The sequence below is a fragment of the Ursus maritimus genome, unplaced genomic scaffold (genome assembly GCF_017311325.1).
Source record: "Ursus maritimus isolate PB19 unplaced genomic scaffold, ASM1731132v1 scaffold_9, whole genome shotgun sequence".
Taxonomy (NCBI): Eukaryota; Metazoa; Chordata; class Mammalia; order Carnivora; family Ursidae; genus Ursus; species Ursus maritimus.
The window spans coordinates 69153769-69176071 of record NW_024427107.1 but is presented as its reverse complement, the minus strand read 5'-3'; positions in this window follow the sequence as shown (position 1 = coordinate 69176071).

Below are 22303 nucleotides of genomic sequence, written 5' to 3'. Positions count from 1 at the left end.
GAGCAGGGAGCCCGATGCGGGACTCGATCCCAGGACCCTGGGATCATAACCTGAGCCGAAGGCAGATGCTTCACCGACTGAGCCACCCCTATCTCCTGCTCGTGTTCAGACATGCTGGCCTTCTTTCTGTTCCGCAGGCACACTCTGTCTGAGGCTCTTTGTTCTAGCTCTTCCTACTACTTGGAACGCTCTTTCTCAGGATCCTCACGTGGCTGGTGCACCAGCCACTGTCATCTCCTCCCTCCAGCCAATCTAAAGGTGCCTCTCATTCTCTCTCTCATCACACTGCTTTATTTTCTTCAGTGACCTCACCTTTCTGCCTTTTGTCTACTCCACTTCTGTCCATGTTTATCGTTTGTCTCAGGGGTCGGCAAACGACCATGGGTCAAATCAAGCCTGCCTATTCTTGTAAATAAACTTTGATTGGAACGCAGCCATGCCCATTTGTTTACGTATTCCCAGTGGCCACTTTGGCTCTGTAAGTGCGCAGCTGACTAGTTGTGACAGAGACAGTTTGGCCTGCAAAGCCTAAAATACGTACTTTCTGGCCCTTCACAGAAAATGTTTGCAGACCCCTGCTCTCACTTTCTCCACTACCTGCTGTCTCGTTCACTGCCGATTTCCCGGTGGTTCTCTGCATGTGACGGTGCTCCGTGAATGTAATGAGTGTGGGAACATAGGACATTGTGCGTTTTTGACTCTGAGTGTGTCTATCTTTTGAGCCCTCGCAGATAAAAGAGAACTAGTACGGGCCACATCTGTGTTTATGCGCACAGGCGTATTGCTCTGTCTGGGAGGGAGAAGACAGTGAGGCAAAAAGGACATCATGCAGCTTTTGCGTCCCCTCAGAGCGGCATTCCAGATCCGGTCCTGTCACTGGGTATCTGTATGACCCTGGAAAAAACCCTCAACCTCTTATGCTTCAGTCTCTTCATATAAAAAGGGAAAGTGATACCTACTTTTCCTGGTTCTGTGAAGGCTGTGGAGTGCTTAGCAGACCGTGCTTAGCTTTCTTGCCATCGTTGCAAGAAATGCGGTGGTGCGGAGCCCCAAGCACAGACCCCGCCATTCTGGCGATGCGGTTCAGTTCAGTGAGCTGACCCAGTGAGACATTCAGTGAGTGCCTACTGCCCTCCAGGCACTATGGTACGTTCCAGGAGTGTGGAAGCTATCCAAGGAGAGAGCTTACCAGCTCTCCAATTCCGGGGTCCCTCCTGTGCACAGAGTTGAGTGCGACATGCTGGGGCATGCAGAGACAAACAAGACATGGTCCCACCCATGCAGGCCTTCCGAGGTTACAGAAGAGATCAGAGCAGCTCACCTGCTACACCTTAGCAATGGAAGGTTGTTAAGAACCACAAGAGACATGCAGGCACCAAAGATCGAACGAAGGAGATAGGACCACATCAAGTTTATTTTTAGGTTCGAATAGAAAGACCTACAGTCTTGTAAGCCTTTTTTGTTTGTTTATTTTAAATAGTATCTCCAATCCCCTCTCATTTTATTTTGAAAGGGCTTCTATTTATTTCTCAGTTATTCTGATATCTCTAATCTTGTTTTATTCCTAAATAGGTGAGCCATATAGAGTACATTAAAGAGTAATAATACAAAAGCCTAATCTTATTGTAGCTTGAGGGCAAGATAGGCAAATGTGATTACGGGTAGCACACCAACTGTTTTTCTTATACAGGAAGAAATCTGTGGAGTTGGCTTTCGGTGTTAGCTGGGTTAGTTACATGTGGCTCAGTTAGGCAGGCACATCTCTGTCTGTGTCTTTCACTTTGGGTTTTATGTATTAACTGAAGTACTGGTATGATCTTGGACGTGGACACTTCTCAAGAAAACTCTTTATTCAGTGCCTTTCTTTTGAGAACATGTCAAATAGCTTGTAGGCATAGTGCCAGGACCTGAAGATACAGAGATGAACAGTCAGTATTTTAAAACTCTTTCAGTTCTAAGCTCATTACATGCTGTCTACCTTCCTTGTAAATGAAAAATGAAGAAAACCAAGAAAGCTGAGCAGTTCTTATCTCTCACCCACTCATTGAGCACAAACTTTGCGTGAGACACAAGGTGTTGGAGAAACAATCAAACAGGGTCCCTGCCCTCTGGGAACTTAGCATTTTGAGGGACATTAATTGGGGAATAGTCCATCGCTGTAGTTTTTGAAGTTCTCTGACTGAGGTTTTATGATTGAACGTCAGTATATGGTAGTTCCTGGGTTCACCCCTGACAGTCTGACCATTGACCAGTTATTTAATCTTTCACTACATCTGTTTCTTCATCTGTAACGTGGAGATAGTAATAATTCTAACTCATAGTCTTGTTTAAGTGGTTTGCATGAGAAAACCGTGCTTGGTACTCGGTACTGATCATGGCAGGAGTCATATGGAGCTCAAGGAATAGAATGTAGTGGATGGGGTGCACAAAGGCGGGTTCGCCCTTTTTCAGAAAGGATCTTTCCTAAAAACTTCCCTTGAGCTGTTCCTTTGAGAATGATGCTTGCCTCTTCTGTCTTGGATCGATTCTTTGTAACATCCGTTCCCTCATTGTCCTTGTGCTTTGTTTCTTTATTTCTCTCTCTGCCTGGATTTCTCAGGGAGTCTAACGAGTCCAGCAGATTCCTGATTTTGCCTCATGGCACACATCTACGACACTGAGATGGCAGCAGCTATTTCAAATGTTGAGCGGTCACTGTGTCATTCAATTTCCGTTAACAGAGTCATTTGAAGCATTAATATTCTTTAGATGGGGAGGGGTTGCAGGAAGCATACTGTATCGCTTTGTATGCAACAGAGAGTAACCGTAAAGTATGTTAGCTTCAGTCATAGTTTATTAAAGTCACAGGAAGACACGCTGTTTTTTTATATCCTATGCAATTGAGTACAATATATTTCTAGCAAGCTATGGACAGAGGAGAGAAAATGTATTCGTTCACCAGTTTGCACCTGTGTGCAGGAGGCCTGCGGAAGGCACTGAGGATCATGTAGTAATGAGATGTGTTATGTCTCCTGCTCTGAAGGTGACAGAGAAGTCTAGTTTATGTTGGTGGGTAAGAAAAAAGATGTTCATTTAATACCTCCTGTGTCGAACTCATAGGTAATTTTTTAATTCAGTTCGATCCAGTTCAACTGATTTCAGTTTGGTTCAACTCACTATTGATCACTAACCTAACCTGATCCACTCAGAGAGTGGTCCAGTTAGAGGCCAGGTGAATGTGCGTCCGGGGCCTTCCCAGGGACTTGAATCAGGTAGGGGAGTCTCCTTCTTGGATTACAAGAGACAGAAGCCCAACTCCCAACAATTTTAGGCCAAAAGGGGAGTTTTAGGCAAGACTTATGTAACTGAGGGGAGGGCAGCATGTATGCAGGCCAAGGATAAGTGGAATGTCACCAGGATTTTCTCTCCTTCTGTGTTCTCTCTCCTCTCTGCATTCTGGCCTCATCCTCTCCTCCCTAGTCTGGCGCTTCCACCTGGTAAAGGAACACAGCGTTGGAATCCCACTTCCCATCACTGGAGAGCACTTGAGGCGTTGTCTCTTAAGTCTCTCAGGTCATCGGATACCAGGGAAAGGCTCTGATTGTCACAGCTTAGGTCATCTGCAGCCAGCCGTCCAGTTCATCAGATGGCTGAATTGACTTGCTTTTACAGTTATCTTATAGACTCCTGCTGGCACTCACACAGGACCCTGAAATGTGGGAATTAACTTCTGATTATGTAATGAACTGCTTCTCTGATTTAAAAAACAATGCATATTGACTCTAGAAAATTTAGAGAAAAAAGTTTTAAAAGCACAAAGAAGCACACCGTCCAGAAACAGCTGCAAAGTTTTAAAAAAAACTTTTAATTTTGGAATAATTTTAGATTTACAGAAAAGTTGCGAAGATAATATGGAACATTTCCATATACATTTCACCCAACTTCCTCTAAGGTTAGCATCTTGCATAATCATGGTGCATTTGTCAAACTAAGAAATTAAAATAGTACCCTACTCTTAACTAACTCAAGACTTTATTTAGATTTCAACAGTTTTCTCACTGATGTCCTTTCTCTATCTCGGGGTTTAGCTCGGGACACATTACATACAGTCGTCATGTCTCCTTCATCTCCCTTGATGTGTGACAGCTTCTCCATCTTTCCTTGTTTTTCATGACCATGACAGATGTGAGGAGTGAGAGTAAGGTCTTTTGATGAATGTCCCTCAGTTTGGATTTGTCTGATGTTTTTCTCATGAGGAGATTGGGGTTATAGGTTTTGGGAAAGAATACCACAAAGCCGAAATGCCCTTCGCATCACAGTATTTCAGGGGTACATGCAATCCACATGATTTATTCTCGATTGAAAAGTTCTCCCCTGGAAACTAAATCTCTCTTTCTAGGGGCGCCTGGGTGACTCAGTCGGTGAAGCGTCTGCCTTCGGCTCAGGTTGTGATCCCAGGATCTGGAATTGAGCCCTGCATCAGGCTCTCTGCTCTCTGCTCCGTGGGGAGCCTACTTCTCCTTCTGCCCCTCACCCTGCCCCTCACCCTGCTCGTGCTCTCTCTCTCTCAAATAAATGAAAAATATCTGTCTTTCCATATGCTGTTCTTTGGAAGTGAACCACGAAGCCCAGCTCACACTCAAGGAGAGGGCAGTTAAGCTCCTTCTCCTGGGGGGGGGTGACTATGTATATTAACAAAGGTAGTTTTTAATATAAATTTTTTTAAAGATTTTATTTATTTATTTGACAGAGAGAGACAGCCACCGAGAGAGGGAACAGAAGCAGGGGGAGTGGGAGAGGAAGAAGCAGGCTCCTAGCGGAGGAGCCTGTTGTGGGGCTCGATCCCAGAACGCTGGGATCACGCCCTGAGCCGAAGGCAGACGCTTAACGACTGTGCCATCCAGACGCCCCTAATATAAATTTTTTTGACCAAAAAAGAATTATAGTGCACATGCTTTTCTGTTATCTTCTGTTTTCCTCTCAATGATATAGCATGAATGGATTTCCACATCAAATATTCTTTTATAATGTGATTTTTAATAGCTATTCAGTATTTAGCTGTCTGGATATATCAGAATTTAACCCATTTATTAGTTTGGACATTTAAATGGTTTCCAGTTATTTTTCCTGGATATTATGAAAATCATTATGATTAAGACCCTCCTAGCTAAATCTTTGTACGTTTATTTATTTCAAGGTAAAAATTTGAATAAAATAGATGTATCAAAGCATATGCATGTTTAAAAATTTGCAGGTGTAGATTGCCTCCTGACAATTACCTCTGCCTGGTTTCTGCTGGTTTCTCACAGGCATCCCTGGTGGGAGCTAGGCAGGGAGAATGTGATGAGCAAATGTGGACAGGGTTGCCATTATTCAGGGGCAGCTTGAAAGAGAAGAGGTGAAGATGAGGGCTGAACTCTGTTCCTCATTTACCAAGCTCGAAATCATTTATTAATGCTAAGGATGGCACCTCCTTAATGAGGACAGCCACACAATTTATTTTGCTATTTAAAAACATTTTATTAAAATACGTATAATATTGCAAGGTAAAACAAACATTTGAAAAAAGTGTATAGAACAAATTGAACTATTATAAGTGGACATACATATATCTCCGTCCATGCTTACGGTTGTTGGGAATGGGAAAATCAGTTTCTTTTGCTGAGGATCTGTGCCCAAACATTCCATTATTGTCCTAGTCTTCCCTGAGTCCCTTCCAGATCCTCTCTTTCCCCCCACCCCAAGTAACCATTATCCTGTGTTTAATGGTAATCACTTCCTTGTTGTTCTTTATTTTTAAAGTTATAAATAAGATACAGACTCATGGCAAAATTAGCGAACAATATGGAACAGATACCCCAAGGGTATCTGTTACTAACCAGGGGGGAGGGGGTATGTACTCTCCTGGGTTGGTGCTCTCCAATGGAACCTTCTGCAATGATGACGCGTTCTGTTTCAGCACTGTTGAACACAGTAGGAATTAAGTACACTTTAATACTGAGCAGTTGAAATGTGGCCGGCGTGACTAAATAACTGAATTTTAAATTTTATTAAATTTTAATTAATTTAAGGTTTGGTAGGCTCATGTAGCTAGTGGCTACCATATTGGACAACACAGCTGTCAGTTTTTGAAACCCTTTCTTTCATGCTGGCTTGTGGGATCTTCACAGCATTGTATGTGTGAGGAAACGTACCTTTTGGCAAGATAAAGGTGTCCTGGCTAGCCGTGGCAGAGACCCCTTCTTGACGTCATGTCCTCCACTCTTTCCGTACTGCCCCTCTAGACATAATCAACACCACTACAAAGGTCAGCTGGGCTTGAGTTTTTTTTTTTTGTTTTGTTTTGTTTTTTGTTTTTAAGCATTTGTCTCAGCCTACAGTCTCAGCTGCAATTTGAGCAGCCCACTCAGGGTGCTGTGTGGTGTGGTTTCAGAAAGGATGGGTAAAGGTGAACCCCCCCTCCCCCAGTGACCTTTTTTTTTGGGTCTACGTTTCCAGGTAGCTATTTTTGAAAGCTGAATTTTGTGGCTCTGTAGACTCATGTTATCACCAAAATGATCTTACTTTAAAAATAATCGTTATCTCTTTTGTTTTTCTTTTGAGACAGAAAAATAAAAACAAAAAGGAGGATAGTTCCTGTTTGAACATGAATTAAATAACATCTTCTTAAATCGTGGCTCATGACCTAATTCTCTGTCATCAGGCGCGTATTGCAAGAGCCTAGACCCGGAGTTGCCAGACATGAGTCTGGTCCCAGCTCTGCCCTGGTGGCTTGGGGTCATCTCAGTAAGAACAGTGAATTATAGACTCGGACTGCTTAGGAGAGCCCCAGAGGCATCATCTAAAACACTTAGGGTAAAGGCACTTAATATTTATGGATCCCTATTCTGTGCATAATTTCATCCTGTGCCCAGGTTTTCTCACACAACTGAACTGCCTCTTCATTGGACAAGAGAGCAGAAGGGAATAATACTTTCCTTGGCAACCTAAGCTTTTGGCAAATTTACGTGCTCACAGCAGGTCCTGGAGTGTGTATTCTATTGAAAACAAGAAGAAAGGAAGGGAGGGAGGAAAGAAGAAAGTAAGATAGGGAGGAAGCGAAGGGAAGGCAGGCAGGCAGGGAGGAAGCAAGCACCCTCATTACCAATGAATCACTTTCCATACCTTATCTCATACTTATTCCTTCCTACGTTGTAGGGGAGATAGGAAGCTCTGAGGTCCAGTAACATGTTGAAGGCCACACAGCCACCAAGGAGTAGAGTCTCTGTTCACATGGCAACTCACAAAGTTAGAATCCAGATTCCCAGAGCTTTGCCCTCATTCCCCAGGTTGTTAAGAATGGTGAAATTGGTGTCTTTGAGGAGTACCTGCACCCCCTGCGAAGCCCCACGGGTGACTTGAGAAAGACAAAGGTTTTAGATCAGTTCTTGCCTGCAGCCCTTTCTCTTTCTGACATTAAGCATATCTTAAACCAGGTTCCTGGGCTGACATTCTCCTGCATATGGACTTAGGAGGGAAGCAGCTTTCTCAGCAGGCCTGGGGAAATATATTAATTTCACAGAGCCCCCATCCCCTTTCCCCCAGCAACTCGGAGGGCCCCTCCTCTGGACCATTTAATCTCATCTTTTGTCTGCATGGAGACTGGGCATTTCCCCCTCTTTAAATATCATCCCCCCATCCCTCTCCCCCGCATCAAACTCTTTGTTGTAGGTGATCAGGCCAGGAGGGGAGAAGGCACTGGCCCACCAAGCTTGGGAAAGGCCAAAAAGGAAGGCTTGGCAGGAGGTGACCCAGCCTTGGGGTCTCCTGAACTCTGAGGCCTAATCCTCTGTAATGGCCTGTGTTGGAGAGTCTTTGTGAAGCCGTTGAAAGGAGGTGGGCATGGGAGGGGACTTGCCCCTCTTACTCACGGTTCTCAGAGGGGCTTGGGTTGCTTCTAATGAGTGGGTGGGGAGAGGACACACCTAGCTGGAAAGCTGCTGTCTGCCACAAAAATGGGGTGCCAGGAGAGGCTGCAGGATTCCAGATGTTTCAGTTTTTGCCCGTACTCCCCTCCCCTTTGGGGCACCCCCAGGCCCCCACCCTGGTCCTTTGTAGGAGCTATGGGAACCGACACCTAGATTCCCAAGCCTATAACCTGGCCCGAATGTCACAATCCAGGTCTAGCAGGAATCAGAAATAAGTGACTTATTAAAAAAAATTTCAAAAAATGATAAGCTAGAAAAGAACAGTTGTTTCCAGATAGTAGAGTAACGTTTTAGGGGGCAATATACTGTCACACAGACTGGGGTTTGAATCCAGACTGCATCCAGCAGAGACTCGGGTCTCAGTTTGTAGTGAGAATGGGAGCTAAACATTGCTGGCAAAGTGTAGGTTCTTACCAAATGGTGGCTACGTAATCAGGTAGCCCTCATTTTCTTGGGTGAAGAAAGCGAGTCACAGAGAAGGGAAGTAACTCGGGTAAGGTTGCACAGCAAGTTTAGAACAGGGCTCAAATTAAAACCCTTTGCTCTGGCCACTCGATCAGAGCACCATCAGAGGAGCTCTGTAAGCAAAGTCCATCTTTATTATAAAAGCCGGGTTTGTGGTGTGCACAAACTGGGAGATGGTTATCTATCACACGTGCCTGAGAGATGAAAAAAATGACTGCATGTTCCCTTTGGAATATTGTGATCATATTTCTGGTGTTTTCTGTGGAGCAGAAATGAAAAACCATAATTTCTAACCCAAGAGCTGACATGCTGGGTGGTTATTACTGCTTCAGCATGGAGTGGTATAGAGACAAGCTCTGTTTCTGGAAAGAATTAATTGGAATGGGAAGAAGGCTTGAATGAGAGCTAGAAAGGAGCTCTCTGTTCTTGGAGTCCGAGGCCACCAAAGTCAAGGATCTCCATTTTGATTACAAATGAATCTGATAGGGGTGCCTGGGTGGCTCAGTCGTTAAGCATCTGCCTTCGGCTCGGGTCATGATCCCAGCGTTCTGGGATTGAGCCCCGCATTGGGCTCCCGGCTCAGCAGGAAGCCTGCTTCTCCCTCTCCTACTCCCCCTGCTTGTGTTCCCTCTCTCACTGCCTCTCTCTCTGTCAAATAAATAAATAAAATCTTAAAAAAAAAAAAGAAATGAATCTGATAGGTTTTCTTTAATTGAATTCTTGACTGGTTGGATTTTGGGGGGGTGTCTTCCATTTTGTATGATGAGTCAGAAACTTTGCTCAGTTGGAGGTCATGAGAGACTTTTCTAGAGTTTAGATGACTATTGATATGACCATTAAGTAATATATATTAATATAGCCATTAATAAAATTGACAATGCCTAGCCCTTGCATGATCTCCTGTAAATCTTGTGAAGATTTGAAGAGAGAGGTATTTTTATCAGTTGTATTTTTCAGATGAAGAAATAACGACTCAAAGGTGACTTGCCAGGTGTCATTAGCCCAGGAAGTACTATGGTGGACACTGGACATAAGTCTGAGATGTGAAGCAGTCTCTGAATTCACCTCAGGAACGCTCGAGCATGGAGTCGGTCCACCCGCTGCTTGCTGCTTTGGGGGTTAGGAGAGTAGAGTTCACCCTGTGCTTCTAGGTGATAACTCAGGTGGCAGCTGACTGATTGTTCTCTTGTGCAAGCAGCCTGGCCCCCCTTCTGCCACTCCTCTCTCATTCAACACAGGGCAGGTATGTCTACACATTGTGACCTACACATTCCCCTCCTGTATCCCTTTGTGAACCTGATATCCCCCTAATTTAGCTACCATCATGGAAATTTTTCTTTGCTCCGAATTCCTGGGGTTTTGGTTCTTGCTGTGTCCCATTCCTATCATCGAGGTTCAGCTTTGCTCCAGTCATTGTTGGCCGACATTACCCAAAGGCTGTTACGCTTTCTTCCTTGCTAACAGAACTCTGATTTTCCTCCGGTGTCCACCATCTATGGCCATCAAGGAGGGATGGCTGCAGACTCAGAGTAGCTGACTCCTCCTTGGTCTAAGCCAGTTATCATGGGACCAATCCACTTCACAGTGACTGGGTTAGGCATGGGCTTGTAACTCATTTTGGCTAATGAGACCTGAGCAAATGCTGGCTCAGGGCCTCATGGAAAAGGTTTTCCTCATATTCAGAAGGGAACTTTGGGTACTGTGTTGCTGCTTCTGGATGTTGGTGTGCCTACCTATGATGGCTGGAACTGCAGCCACTGTTTTAGGGACCACAAACAGTCTGAGCCTGAGAACACACTGAGCATGGCAGCATGGAAGGTCAGAGTAAGCTGAATCCTTCATGAAGGCCCCACGGAATCAACCAACCCTGTTAACATCCCTCTTTCAAGCATTCCCTTAGTGTTCAAGCCACTTGGATTTTTTTCCCCCATAACTTGCAGCCAAAAGCATTGTCACCTATAAAATACGACATCTCAGTAATCTGTCTAGTTCCCCAATCCCTTCCTAGGATTTTGCTTTCAACCCCTCTGAACTCCCCATTTCCTGAGACTCCCTCTTCTCAGAAGCTTAACCCCATTCAACATCCCAGGGAGAGGAGCTGGGAGTTGGGCTGGTCACCAAAAAATGCTGCCCTTCTACTACTTTCTCTTGTGTCTCATAGTCTGTTTACCCACAACACTTGCTTGAATGTCTTTTAATTTTAAAAAGTGCTACTTTTGGGGGTGCCTTGGTGGTTCTGTTCGGTTAAGCATCTGACTCTTGGTTTCAGCTCAGTCATGATCTCATGGGTTGTGGGATTGAGCCCCATGTTGGGCTCCACACGCAGTGTGGAGTCGGCTTGAAAGATTCTCTCTCTCTCTGCCCCTACCCCCGCACGCTCTCTCAAAAAAAGAAAAAAAGTGCTACTTTGGAGAATAGACCTTGGGCAGAAAACATCACTGCCCCTGTTATTTCTACCTACTGTTTTTTCAAGGAAAAAACATCCTGTTATAATGCAGTACCTTCTCCCCCCCTCCGTGTATCTTACTGCCTTCTCACTATTGCTGGTTACACGGACAGAGTGGCCTACCCTCTGACGCACGTCCTCTCCTTCCTGATGGAGCCTCCACTGTTCACCTCTGTGCTAAGGCTGCTCTCGCTGCCCAGCGTCTGGGGACTGATGCCAGGTATCTCCCCATCTACCCCTTCTGACTGAATAGGTTCAGTCATGGACTTGTGGGCTCATGGATTCAGTCTAATTCATGCTCATATAGTGAAGCCCTGACCCCCCAGGGTGACTGTATATGCAGATAGGGCCTTTGCAGAGGTAACTAAGGTTAGTGCAGTCATAAGCATGGGGGCCCTAATCCGGTATAATTGATGTCCTCATAAGAAAGTGATACCACAGATGCACGCACAGAGAGGAAAGGCTGCGTGAGGACACAGCAAGAAGATGGCCATTTGCAAGCCAAAGAGAGAGGCCTGGAAGAAGTCAACCCTACTGACACCTTGATATTGGTCTTCCAGTTTCCAGAACTGTGAGACAATTAACTTCTGCTGTTTAAGCCCCTGAGTCTGGCATTTTGTTCCGGTAGCCCCAGCAAACTCATGTATTGGTCATGCCTCATATTCCGGATCTGATCCCTGGGTTTGCTGTTAGACATCATTCAGTTCATTCCTTCATTCATACTTTTTTATTGTGTTTTGTAAAGATTTTATTTATTTATTTATTTATTTGACAACAACATAGTGAGAGAGAGAGTACAGGGGGCGGGGGAGGGACAAGCAGGCTCCCCACTAAGCAGGGAGCCTGATGTGGGGCTCAGTCCCAGGACCCTGGGATCATGACCTAAGCCAAAGGCAGATGCTTCACCAGCTAAGCCACACAGGCGCTCCTCGTTCATTCATACTCTCATTTTCAGTCAGAAAGGTAGTATAACATGGTATGGAATTGCCCAATATGTGTGCTACTGAATCCTAGTCCCACAGACCTCTGTGAAGAATGGCCTCTGAGGTCGTACAGTGTATCACACCCCTATTTGCAGGTTCACAGTGTTCACTTTGATATTAAAGATTCTGAGAAGTAGTGCAGGAGAGACATTTGTCTAAGGTTGTTTAGTGGTCATTTACAGCATTGAGATTTGACTCTTTATCCCTTTATTGACTAACATCTATTAATATCCGTGAAGCTTGTGGGGAGAAATATGGGTCTTGTTTTTCAAAGCAAAGTTGAGGTCAGATGGTTCTGCCACGTAATTTGTGAAACTTAGTGTTCCCGTCTGCTAGGTGAGGCTAATAGTCACTATCTAGGATATTGCTTTGAGGATCCAGTAAGAGAATCTATGGAAAGGGCCAACACAGTATCGTCCCATTTCTGTTCCTTCATCCTCTTCATTTATTCAGAAATTCAGTAATTACATGCTTATTCAGTGCGAAAGTGCACAACTCCTGCTGGATGGGAATACTCTGAGCGTCTTCCTTTTCTTTCTGCTCGGAGCTGTGCTGAGGCCTTACAGACTTGGGAAAACTCAAGTCACACGTCCTATAGCTTTTTTCCCATTCTGTTTTCATAAATGATGACACGATTCCAGGACTTCTCTGCCTTCATGCTGGCCACTGGGAAGGCAGGCTAGCTTCATGCCTAGAGTGTTTCGGTGCTGGGCGGGTACCTGGCTTTGTGGAGTGTGAAACTCAAAGCTTTCAGGGGTGCATCTGGGACCAAGGAGCAACTTGCCACGTTAACCCACAGCATCATCCGTGTCAGCACCAGACAAGCTCTGCTGTGGGTCTCTTGGCTTGAAAGTACTGAAAACCCAAGGCCTTTTTAGCTTTCATTTGGCAATAAGCAGAATTAACTCCCTATGAGTAGATAATGTTCCAGTTGAATCGTAATGCAGAGAAAATTCCACTAAGTCAGAATTTACCAAGAGAGTCAGTTCTGCCAAGTGTATTCTGTGTGAGAGGCTCTGTGTTTAAACTTTTACTTACCTTGTCTCATTTAATATTCACAAATCACCCAATTATTATCCTTATTTTACAGACGAAGAAGAAGAAGAAACTGAGGCACAGGGAGGTTACTTTGCTCAATCCACACGGCTAGAAAGTCCTGGAGCCAGCATTTGGCTGTGGGCAATCTGACTCCAGAGTGCAGACTCTTCTTCACCACTGTGGTCTTCTCCATCCAATTAATTACTATCTTAAGTTGACAGATGTGGAAACTGAGGCTCAGCAGTGAAATTATTTGACCAAGCCACACAGCTAGTAAATGCCAGAGCCAAAACCTGATCCCAATCTCTCTGGCTCCACAGTGTTCACACTTTTTATAGGAGAACAGTTCCTCCCTGCTTTGTGGCTCCACACGTGGCACGGCATGTGTAACACGTAGGAGCTGGTGCTACGGTCCTGTGCACGGTGATTCGCTAGTCCCCCACCTACAGGGGATCTGAATGGAGTTGAAGTAACTGCCACCAGCACATTCCGGGGCTCGTCTCATGGTTGGCCTGTAGCCTGAAAAACTCTTCTCTCCTCCTCACTAAATTCTTTTCATATCTCAGATCAAATCCCACTCTCTTTGGGTGGCTTCTCTGACCCTCCAAATGAATTCAGTGTCCCCTTTGGGAGATCTGTAGAGTATCGCTTAGTTTTCTTTCTCACTTTTAAATTATCTACTTGTGGGATTATTTTGTAAGTACCTGCCTTCCCCTAGATTGTCCACACTATGAGGCCAGAGCCCACATCAGTGTGGTGTCAGTGTTTAATTCCGTTTTTAACCTGTAGCTAAAAATGGTAGTTATTACTCTATGTAACAGCTATATCTGTGTCTATGTGTATGTTTACATATATACATTCGTGTATATATACACATATATACACACATATATGCACATGTTTACATATATACATATGTGTATATATACACACACATATATACACACACATATATACACATATATATAAATACACACATATTTAAACGACACTTACATCATTAGGTCCATCCCCTTCCTCCTCCTAATGCATCAATCACAGAAAGGTATGGGATAGTTTCAGCTCCCTGATTACTTGCTCTTGCAGACATTGCTATTCAATCACCATTCTCTCTTCTTCTGAGTATCTGGGTAGCCTCAAAACCCCTCTCAAGGCATTGCTCCAGGCAGCCACAGTTGATTAATTGGATTTGGCCCCCAAAATGAAACTTGCCTATCCTGGGGAGAGGGAACTATTCTCATATATTCCATTTCATCATCTAATCCTAGTTTTCAGCAATTGAAATCACCTGAAGAATTAAAAAAAATATTGATGTTTGAGGTCCTGTTCTAGAGGGTCTGATCAACTGGGCCAAGAACCACTGGCTGACCAAATAGTGTCGATTCTGGCCAGTTTTGTTTGGATTCTGTTTTCCCTTATGTCGTTTATTTACTTTTACGTGTAGTATATAATAACTCCACAGTGGCAGATACAGAATTGAGGGCATTGAGGATACGGACATGATGGAAAGATCAGTCTCAGTTCTCAGTAGCCGTCACGCTAACACAGGAAATAGATCGGCATGAAGAACTCTTAAACGAGGCAGATTGTTAGGAGTTCATTTATAGGCGCCTGAAAGCACAAGGAGTATGTGGCAGAGGAAGACAGAACTTCTATGTGGGAGGATCTGGAAAAACGTTCTGAAGGAGGTTGGAGTTGCACTAATTCTTGAGGAACAGGTGGGCTGGGAAACCCATGGTGAATCCAAATCATGGAAGACTTTGAATGCCAGACAGAGCCATGTGGAGTCAATGACGTAAGGAAAATGATTTTTAGAGTTGATCTTCAGGAAATAAGCTTTGGCAGCAAGATGGAGGATGCTTGGAGAAGGATGGAAGACGGGGCTTGGTGCGAAGTCTCTAGTCTTAATTCATGGTGGTGGTGGAAGTCATGTAAGTGAATCAGAGATGGAATGAGATTTTGGTGATATGAGAGAACTACTGAATATGACTCAAGGGAAATCTATGAAAATTAATAGTATACTTATTGCTTTGCATTACATTGTGAGGTCTTTGGAAAAAGATTTGCATTCCTAATCTGGGCCAGGTACTGTGTCAAATATTTTACATAGAACTTCTGATTAATCCTCATAACAATTCCACAGAGTTATTTTCATTATCTGGGTGAGGATCCTGAAGTTAGAAATATATTAAATCACTTTCCCAGTGTTACACAGCCAGTAAGTTGCAGAGTCAGGATTCAAATACAGAGAGTTTAACCCTGGAGCACATGCCTTGAACTGTGGGATGATTCTGTCTTAATTATTGCTCTATTCCGTGGTTTTCAGCCAGGGAGGATTCTGTGTACCTCACTCAGGGGAGACATTTAGCAATTTCTGTAGACAGTTTTGGTTGTCTCAACCGGAGTGGAGGGATTGCTACTGCATTTAGCGGGTAGAGGTCAAATATGCTGCTAAAAATCCTACAACACACAGGATGGCCTCCACACCAACTCCTCTCCCTGCAAGAAGGAATTACCCAGTCCCAAATGTCAGTGGTGCCGAGGTCGAGAAACCCTGTTCTATTTCTAGGGCCTAACTCAGTGCCATGGTTAGTTGAATGTTTGTTGAATTAAAGAGAACTACTGAGAATACGCATTCATACTTCCGTAGTTATATAAATTTAAATTTATGTGAATATAGCTCCTTACAAATATATATATTCTTTAATCCCAATGTATTCTCCTGATCACAGAAATTTCACTGTGTGTGTCATCTTTATTTCCTCTCAAATCTGTAACTTTGGGGAAATGTTTCTAATTTATCCTGTTTCAAGTCTTATCTCCTGTAATTATGGTGTCTCCTGGCTTGGCCATCATCCCATGGATTGGAATTTCATTTTAAATCCTGCAGTTGCTGTGCTGACTTAGAAAAGATTTGGGGGTTTTTGTGTGTTTTTCTTTCTTATTCCTGCCCCATCCTGTTGGAATTCATTGCATCACCCTATACTTTCCTAGCAAGGGGCTTAGCCTCTACTTCAGGGGGTGGGCTGCCAGTGAAACTCCCTGAATAATCAGATCCATGTTCCAGCTCAGTGAATGAAGTGGTTGTGGCTGGCAACCTCAGTTCCCATCCAGAAGGCGACATAGTCCTGAACTTGGGTGATGTGGGCTTGGAAAGTTCCATCCCTTGTTGTAAACCAGCTGAGCTTTTTGCAAATCCATCCATGATTACGTTGCCCTGTATCTAATTTCCAGCTGACAGCTGTTCCTCAGTCTTCTCCTATCCCCATCCCCTGATACCCTCTGGGATTTTCTTTTTTCTTTTCTTCTTTCCTTTTCTTTTTTCTTTTCCTTCCTTTTTTAAATGATAGCCACTTAAGAGCTTTTCTCATTTCCCCAATTTCTAAATTCCACATTATCAGTCCATTCTGTCATAGTTGTTTTTGGTGCCACTGCGATTAGGGAGAGGGATACCCAGTTGCATTGCCTGTCTTAGCAACAGGGTCATGATTAGGAAAGAGCTGGGGAGTAAGGGAGTCCTCTAGAGATGCCTCTCAATGAGAGGAATTAGTGTCTCCGGTAACCCTAAAATCTAGTTGTAGGGGTGCCTGTGTTTGGTCCAGCCAGACTCTTCAAAGAGGCACAAGAACAAACAAGTGAGCAGAGTCCCTACAGTTGCTTTACTTCCATTTGACCTTCAGGATCGTTTATGTTGTTGACTACTGTTGTGTGTTGTATGTGTACTGACCCCCAAAGGCAAGTGTGATCACTGGCTGAAGTTGAGGTGATCCCTCAGGACCAGTCTCCCACTTATTGCTCCAGATGTGATTTTGTTTGATAAGCGATGATGGTGTCAGTTAGGTAGCATTACATTATAAACATTAGGAAAACAACTGGCTGAAAAGTTCAGAGACAAAGCTTCAGGGTCAGAGAATGCTCTCGGTAAAGACTTGATTTTCCTTCCCACCTTTCCTCCTGACTTCACACTAAGTCTGGTTCTTTCTTTATTCCCAAGATGCATACCAACAGCTCCTGGAGTAACATGTCTTCTTGCCTCATCCAGCAGATGTGAAAACTTCTTTCCCTGAGATTTCTCAGCGTAAGTCTGGAGATTCATTTTGAATTGGCTAAGGTTATAGAACTGCCCCAAATCAACTTTCTGGCTAGGGGGTGGACCGGGCTGAGTGGCACGGCCTAACATATGAGCTCTGCACCAGGAGAGTAGGTGGAAGTCAGGCCATTAGCAAAGAGGGTGGTGGATGGCAAAGAGATAGCCAAGCAGTGTCCATTATGAGATTTATTCTTGCTCTCCTTGATATTCGAGTATCAGCAATGTATTAAAATAATACTTTGACCAATTGCCTTCCTTTGTATTTGAGGAGTCCCCTCCACCAAATGCCTGACCCTGTGAAACCCAATCACTATCACTGCGTGGCTGCTGTCCCCAAATCTAGGCCCAATTCTTTCCAACAGGGCATGGTTTTGATAACAATCTTGACTTTAAAGCACCTACTATTCGGAGAAATACTGTTAATGCAAATGTATTTGTAAGTGCAACAGTTCATATTCATTCCTTTATTTATTCTAATATCTTTTTACTCTTCACTCTTTTGTCTATCCATCCATCCATCCCATTGGAAAATATATATTAAATATCTGCCATGTACCAGTCACTGTGCAAGATCCTAAGGTCCAAGGATAAACAGCATACTAAACGCAAGGAGTTCAAAACAATGTGAGAGACGGGCACATAAATAATTAATAGTCATAAAGGATTTTTTTTTGTAAAATTATAAATAAGTATTTAAAAACAGCTACTTCCTTCAACTCCAAACCATTGTGTTGTGTGTGTGTGTGTGTGTGTGTGTGTGTGTGTGTATTGCTAGTCAATTTCTATTTCCTACCTACTTTCCTGGTCTAAATGTCCTCAACGAGTCACAAGTCCTCACCCTGTTTGTGACTGCTATATTTCTTTTACTTGTTGAGGTCATCCTATCCGCCACTCCTAGGACTCCACAAACAGCAGCAAAACCAGATGTTGTCAAATACACCTGCGGTTGCCTGAGCAAATACGTGGTCGATGACCAGAAGAACATTGGGGCTTTCTAGATAGTTGCTCAGTTTCACTTGGGCATAGACTTCTTACATGAGGAGTTTTTGATTCTACGGTTGCTAGGAAAGGGAGACCTATATTTTTCTTTAATTGAATTTAGATTTTTTGAAAGTAATCTCTTTGCTTCTTTTCTCTTCGTGAAAAATGTTTCCCACATGCTTTAAGGGCCTTAAAGTCCCATAGGAACAGCCATGTGGTGAGCAGGGAGAGAGATTTGGCGTCAGGCCAGCCTAACTTTGGCCCGCCGATATGCCATTCACTGGCTCTGCTACCTTGGGTCTTAATCTCTGTGAGCCGTAGACTGTGTTCCTGTCGCATAGGAGCACAATTCCTACAGCACGGACAGTGGAGAGTTTCACGTTAGGTGTGTGTGAGAGCACGTAGCACAGCATTTGGGGTGTAGCCAGCTTGCTTATGGTTCATTTCCTCTCTGTTTCTCCTGTCCTATTTTTCTTCCTTTTGACCTGAACAGTCTACTGTCTGTGTAAGAATGGGTCACAGGGTCATGGAGGGGGGAGATGAGAAAGCTTTGGGCAGGGACTTTTAACATGTTTTTAATGCTGCCATTTGTCTTATGATGTCAATGACTACATGGCTTTTTTAAAAAAAAGTTCTAAAGAATATGCTGCTGCCAATATAAATTTTATCATTAATCCAGTATGTTGTCATGAAAATGAATACAGCAAATGATGGACTCTTGTCATCCCAAGCAAAGTGACATAGCCGGAACATCTGTAGCTAATGAAGCTCTCAGTGTCCTAGTGTGTCCTTGAGTGGCTTGTAATGTCAGTACGCCCACGAAGAAGTAACTATTGTCATCAAATGTAATGAAAGAAAACAATATTTATGCAGCCTCCATGAGCTAGGGACTGTGCTCTGTGCTTTCTGCCTTCACATATAGTTTTTGATCCTCCTTAATCAAATACCCCAGATTCTTGGGCTTCAGTGTCAAGGGAAGAATGAGATATTGCTGTTGCCATTGCAAGCTTTCTGTTTCATCACTGCTCTCTTTAGCAGTTGTGGGAAATCTCTCCAAAAAGCCAGGCATAACAATTAGTAATGCTTCACACACAATGGGCCTATTTGTAGATAAGGTTACAGGTTGCTTCTCCCATCCATCCCAAGAAATGCAAACTTTTACATTGCCTGTTGACTTATCTGGACTTTCACTTCCATGTTCATTACACAAAATCTGAATTCATTACAATTTCCAAAAAACCACTCTGTTTACAAGGTACTATACTCTCATCAATTATGTTTTTGACATCTTTTCTACTACTTTCTGACAAATAAGACAAATTCTATGAATTTAGGTGATGTGAAAGTTCTGTGGTTTTGCCACCAAAAAAGTCTCCTAAATTCACCTACATGTCTCTGTCTTCTCTGTTGTAGTTCTGCTCACTGTGATTTCTCATGCTGTATTGCTACAGTAGCAAGAGATTGCTTTGAGTCCTTGCCAGGTACCAGACGCTGAGGTGCTTTATACATATGATTGCACTTAATTGCTCCTGAGAACATCTTTGGAGGTAGGAAGTGATTGTGAACCTGTCTTTCATGTGGAAACTGAGGCAGCAAGAAGTTCAATGTTTTTCCCACAGCGTGTAAGTGAAATAGCTAAGATTCAAATCCAGGCGGTTGGACTCTAAGAGCTCATGCTTTGGACCACTACCCCCTTTATCACTCCAGCATTTATGCAAGAGTTTCCTCATTGGTTTCACTGCATCCACTCTCGACCTTCTAGGAATCTCCACCCTGCAGCTTGTTCTGAGCTCATCCTCATCATATCCTCTTTCTTGAAACTCCCGGTGCCTTTCCCCTGCCTTAGGTATATAGTCCAGACTCATCATGGCCCACAAGGCTGTGTGTGTGGTCTGGCCTCACCCTCTCTCCAGCCTCATCTTGCTAGGGTCAATCTTCCTTTTTTAGGTCCATCAGCTATATGATTATGTAATAGATTATGTAGTGCTCTGCCCTCCCACAAGGGCCCTGGCAAAAGAAGCCTTCTACCTGTGTTTCTCTCCTTGTATTCTTGAATTCTGAGATTTAGATATTACTGCCAACAGATTCTTTCCAAGTCTTGAACCTCGATGACTCCTCCCCTTGTTTTCTTCCTGCCTCCCTGATTCTTCCTTTTCATCTCCTTATGGGCTTCTTTCCTACTTCCCCTGTACCTCAGGGGTCTACCTCCAGTTCCTGGTTCCCCTGCAGCCCTCCCCCCACCCATTCTCAACACACAGACTTTTCCATGGTTAAGCAAACATGGCATAAACTAACACTGCTGTAGATTGTTGCCAAATACTATTCTCGAACTCCATGCCAGGATTTAGATTTTTATATTTAGCTGATTTCTAGATGTCTCTTCTAGAAATGTGCACAAGGACTTCAAATTAACAGGTCCAAAGCTGTGTTCATTATCTTCTCTTGAAAGCTGCCAACTGCTCTTGTATTTCCACAGTGAATGGCTTTTCCATCCACCCGATCATCTGTACCAGAAACTTCAGGGTCATCTCTCACATTTCCCTTTCATTTTCCGGGTTGGGTCCTTAAGTGCTGTCAGTTCAATCTCTAGAATGTCTATTGAGTGTGCTTTGTCTTCTTCATTCCTGTTCTCTCTGACCCGGTTTAGACATATATTATCTCTTATCTGAAATATTGCAAAAACCACTCTAATGGTTTACCTTCTTGTTCATTCTCCATACTATTTCTTGCAGGAGGAATCACATCAAAGGGCTTAGTGTCATCAGTGTCTCTGAGAAGTAGGAACACCCCACTAAACTAGAATTGACATTGACAGACCATCAGTGACGTGGTGATACAAATCCCCTGACCTAGTCCTGGCTACTTCACAGAACACTAGCCATTTCCAGGTCAATACTGATAATAGCAGTGGAAAAAGCAGGACACTAGCTGCCACCACCACCTTCCTACAGCTACCTCCAAAGTTTATGACACTTTGACCATGAATTGGGCCCAATTCAAACTTGATGTACGTCTTATTTAATCTATTCATTAATCTGAAAGTGACCTTTGATGTAGCAGTGGATTTATAAAGAACTCTATACTTTTCTTTTTAAAGATATCTTTTATTTATTTGACACACAGAGAGAGTGAGCGCAAGCAGGGGGAGGGGCAGGCAGAGGGAGAAGCAGGTTCCCATGAGCAGGGAGCCCGGTGCGTGTCTCAATCTCAGGACCCTGGGGTCATGACCTGAGCCAAAGGCAGATGCTTAACCAATGAAGCCACTCAGGCGCCCAAGAACCTCTATACCTTCTTAGCAAGATTCAGATTCTCTTTGGAAATCCAACCCCATTGGTGGGTGCAATATTGGTGGAATTTTAAATCAGGTGCTCTACCCTCCCCTGGCAAGGCCAATGTTCTTTCCACTGGGACTTTAAATATTAAAGGATGACATAGAATGGAACAAATTTTGGGCGCTCTTTTACTTTCATAGTGGCACCTCTATGAGATAGTTTAGTAGTCTTTTCCACTAGACCCTAAACGCTAGGCTGATTTCTGTTCTGATACGTGTTCTGTTTCCAAGTCTGGCTCTCCAGCCTCTAGCCCTCTGTCCATTCTGTGCACAGATTAGATATCTTGCTAATGATATTTCCTTGTTTTTCTTGCTCCTCCTTCTTTAACTTCACTTAGCCAAAGTGGGTTTCAATTGCCTGCAACCAGAGAAACCCAAGTGATGCCAAAATCATCCCATGGAAAACCTGTTGTGTTAGAAGTAGGAAAACTGAGGTATCTCTCTAACTTGCCTCAGGTCACATGGGGAGTTAATGGCAGAATCTGAACTCAAAGGATATTTTATCATTCCTGGTCTAGTATTCTTTAGAGAGCACAGTGGAGCAAGAATGATCCTTGGGCCCAGAATTCCTTGTGTTTGAATACTTGGTTCTGTGACACGCGTATCTGTGTGACCAATAGCTCGCTCTCTCTCTCTCTTTCCTTCCTTTTTTTTTTCCAAAGATTTTTATTTATTTATTTGACAGAGAGAGACAGCAAGAGAGGGAATGCAAGCAAAGGGAGTGTGAGAGGGAGAAGCAGGCTTCCCGCCAAGCAGGGAGCCTGATGTGGGGCTCAATCCCAGGACTCTGGGATCATGACCTGAGCCGAAGGCAGATGCTTAATGGCTGAGCCACACAGGCGCACCCCAATTTCTTTCTGCCTAGGTTTTCTTACTTGTAAAATGGGGAGAAAAATACCACCTACCCTGTTGGGTTGTTGTATGGATTATATCACTTAATACTATACTACGTGCTATGAAGTATGAATGGACAGTACCTGGTACATAGTAGGAGGGATATAAATATAATTACTGTGTTGTAAC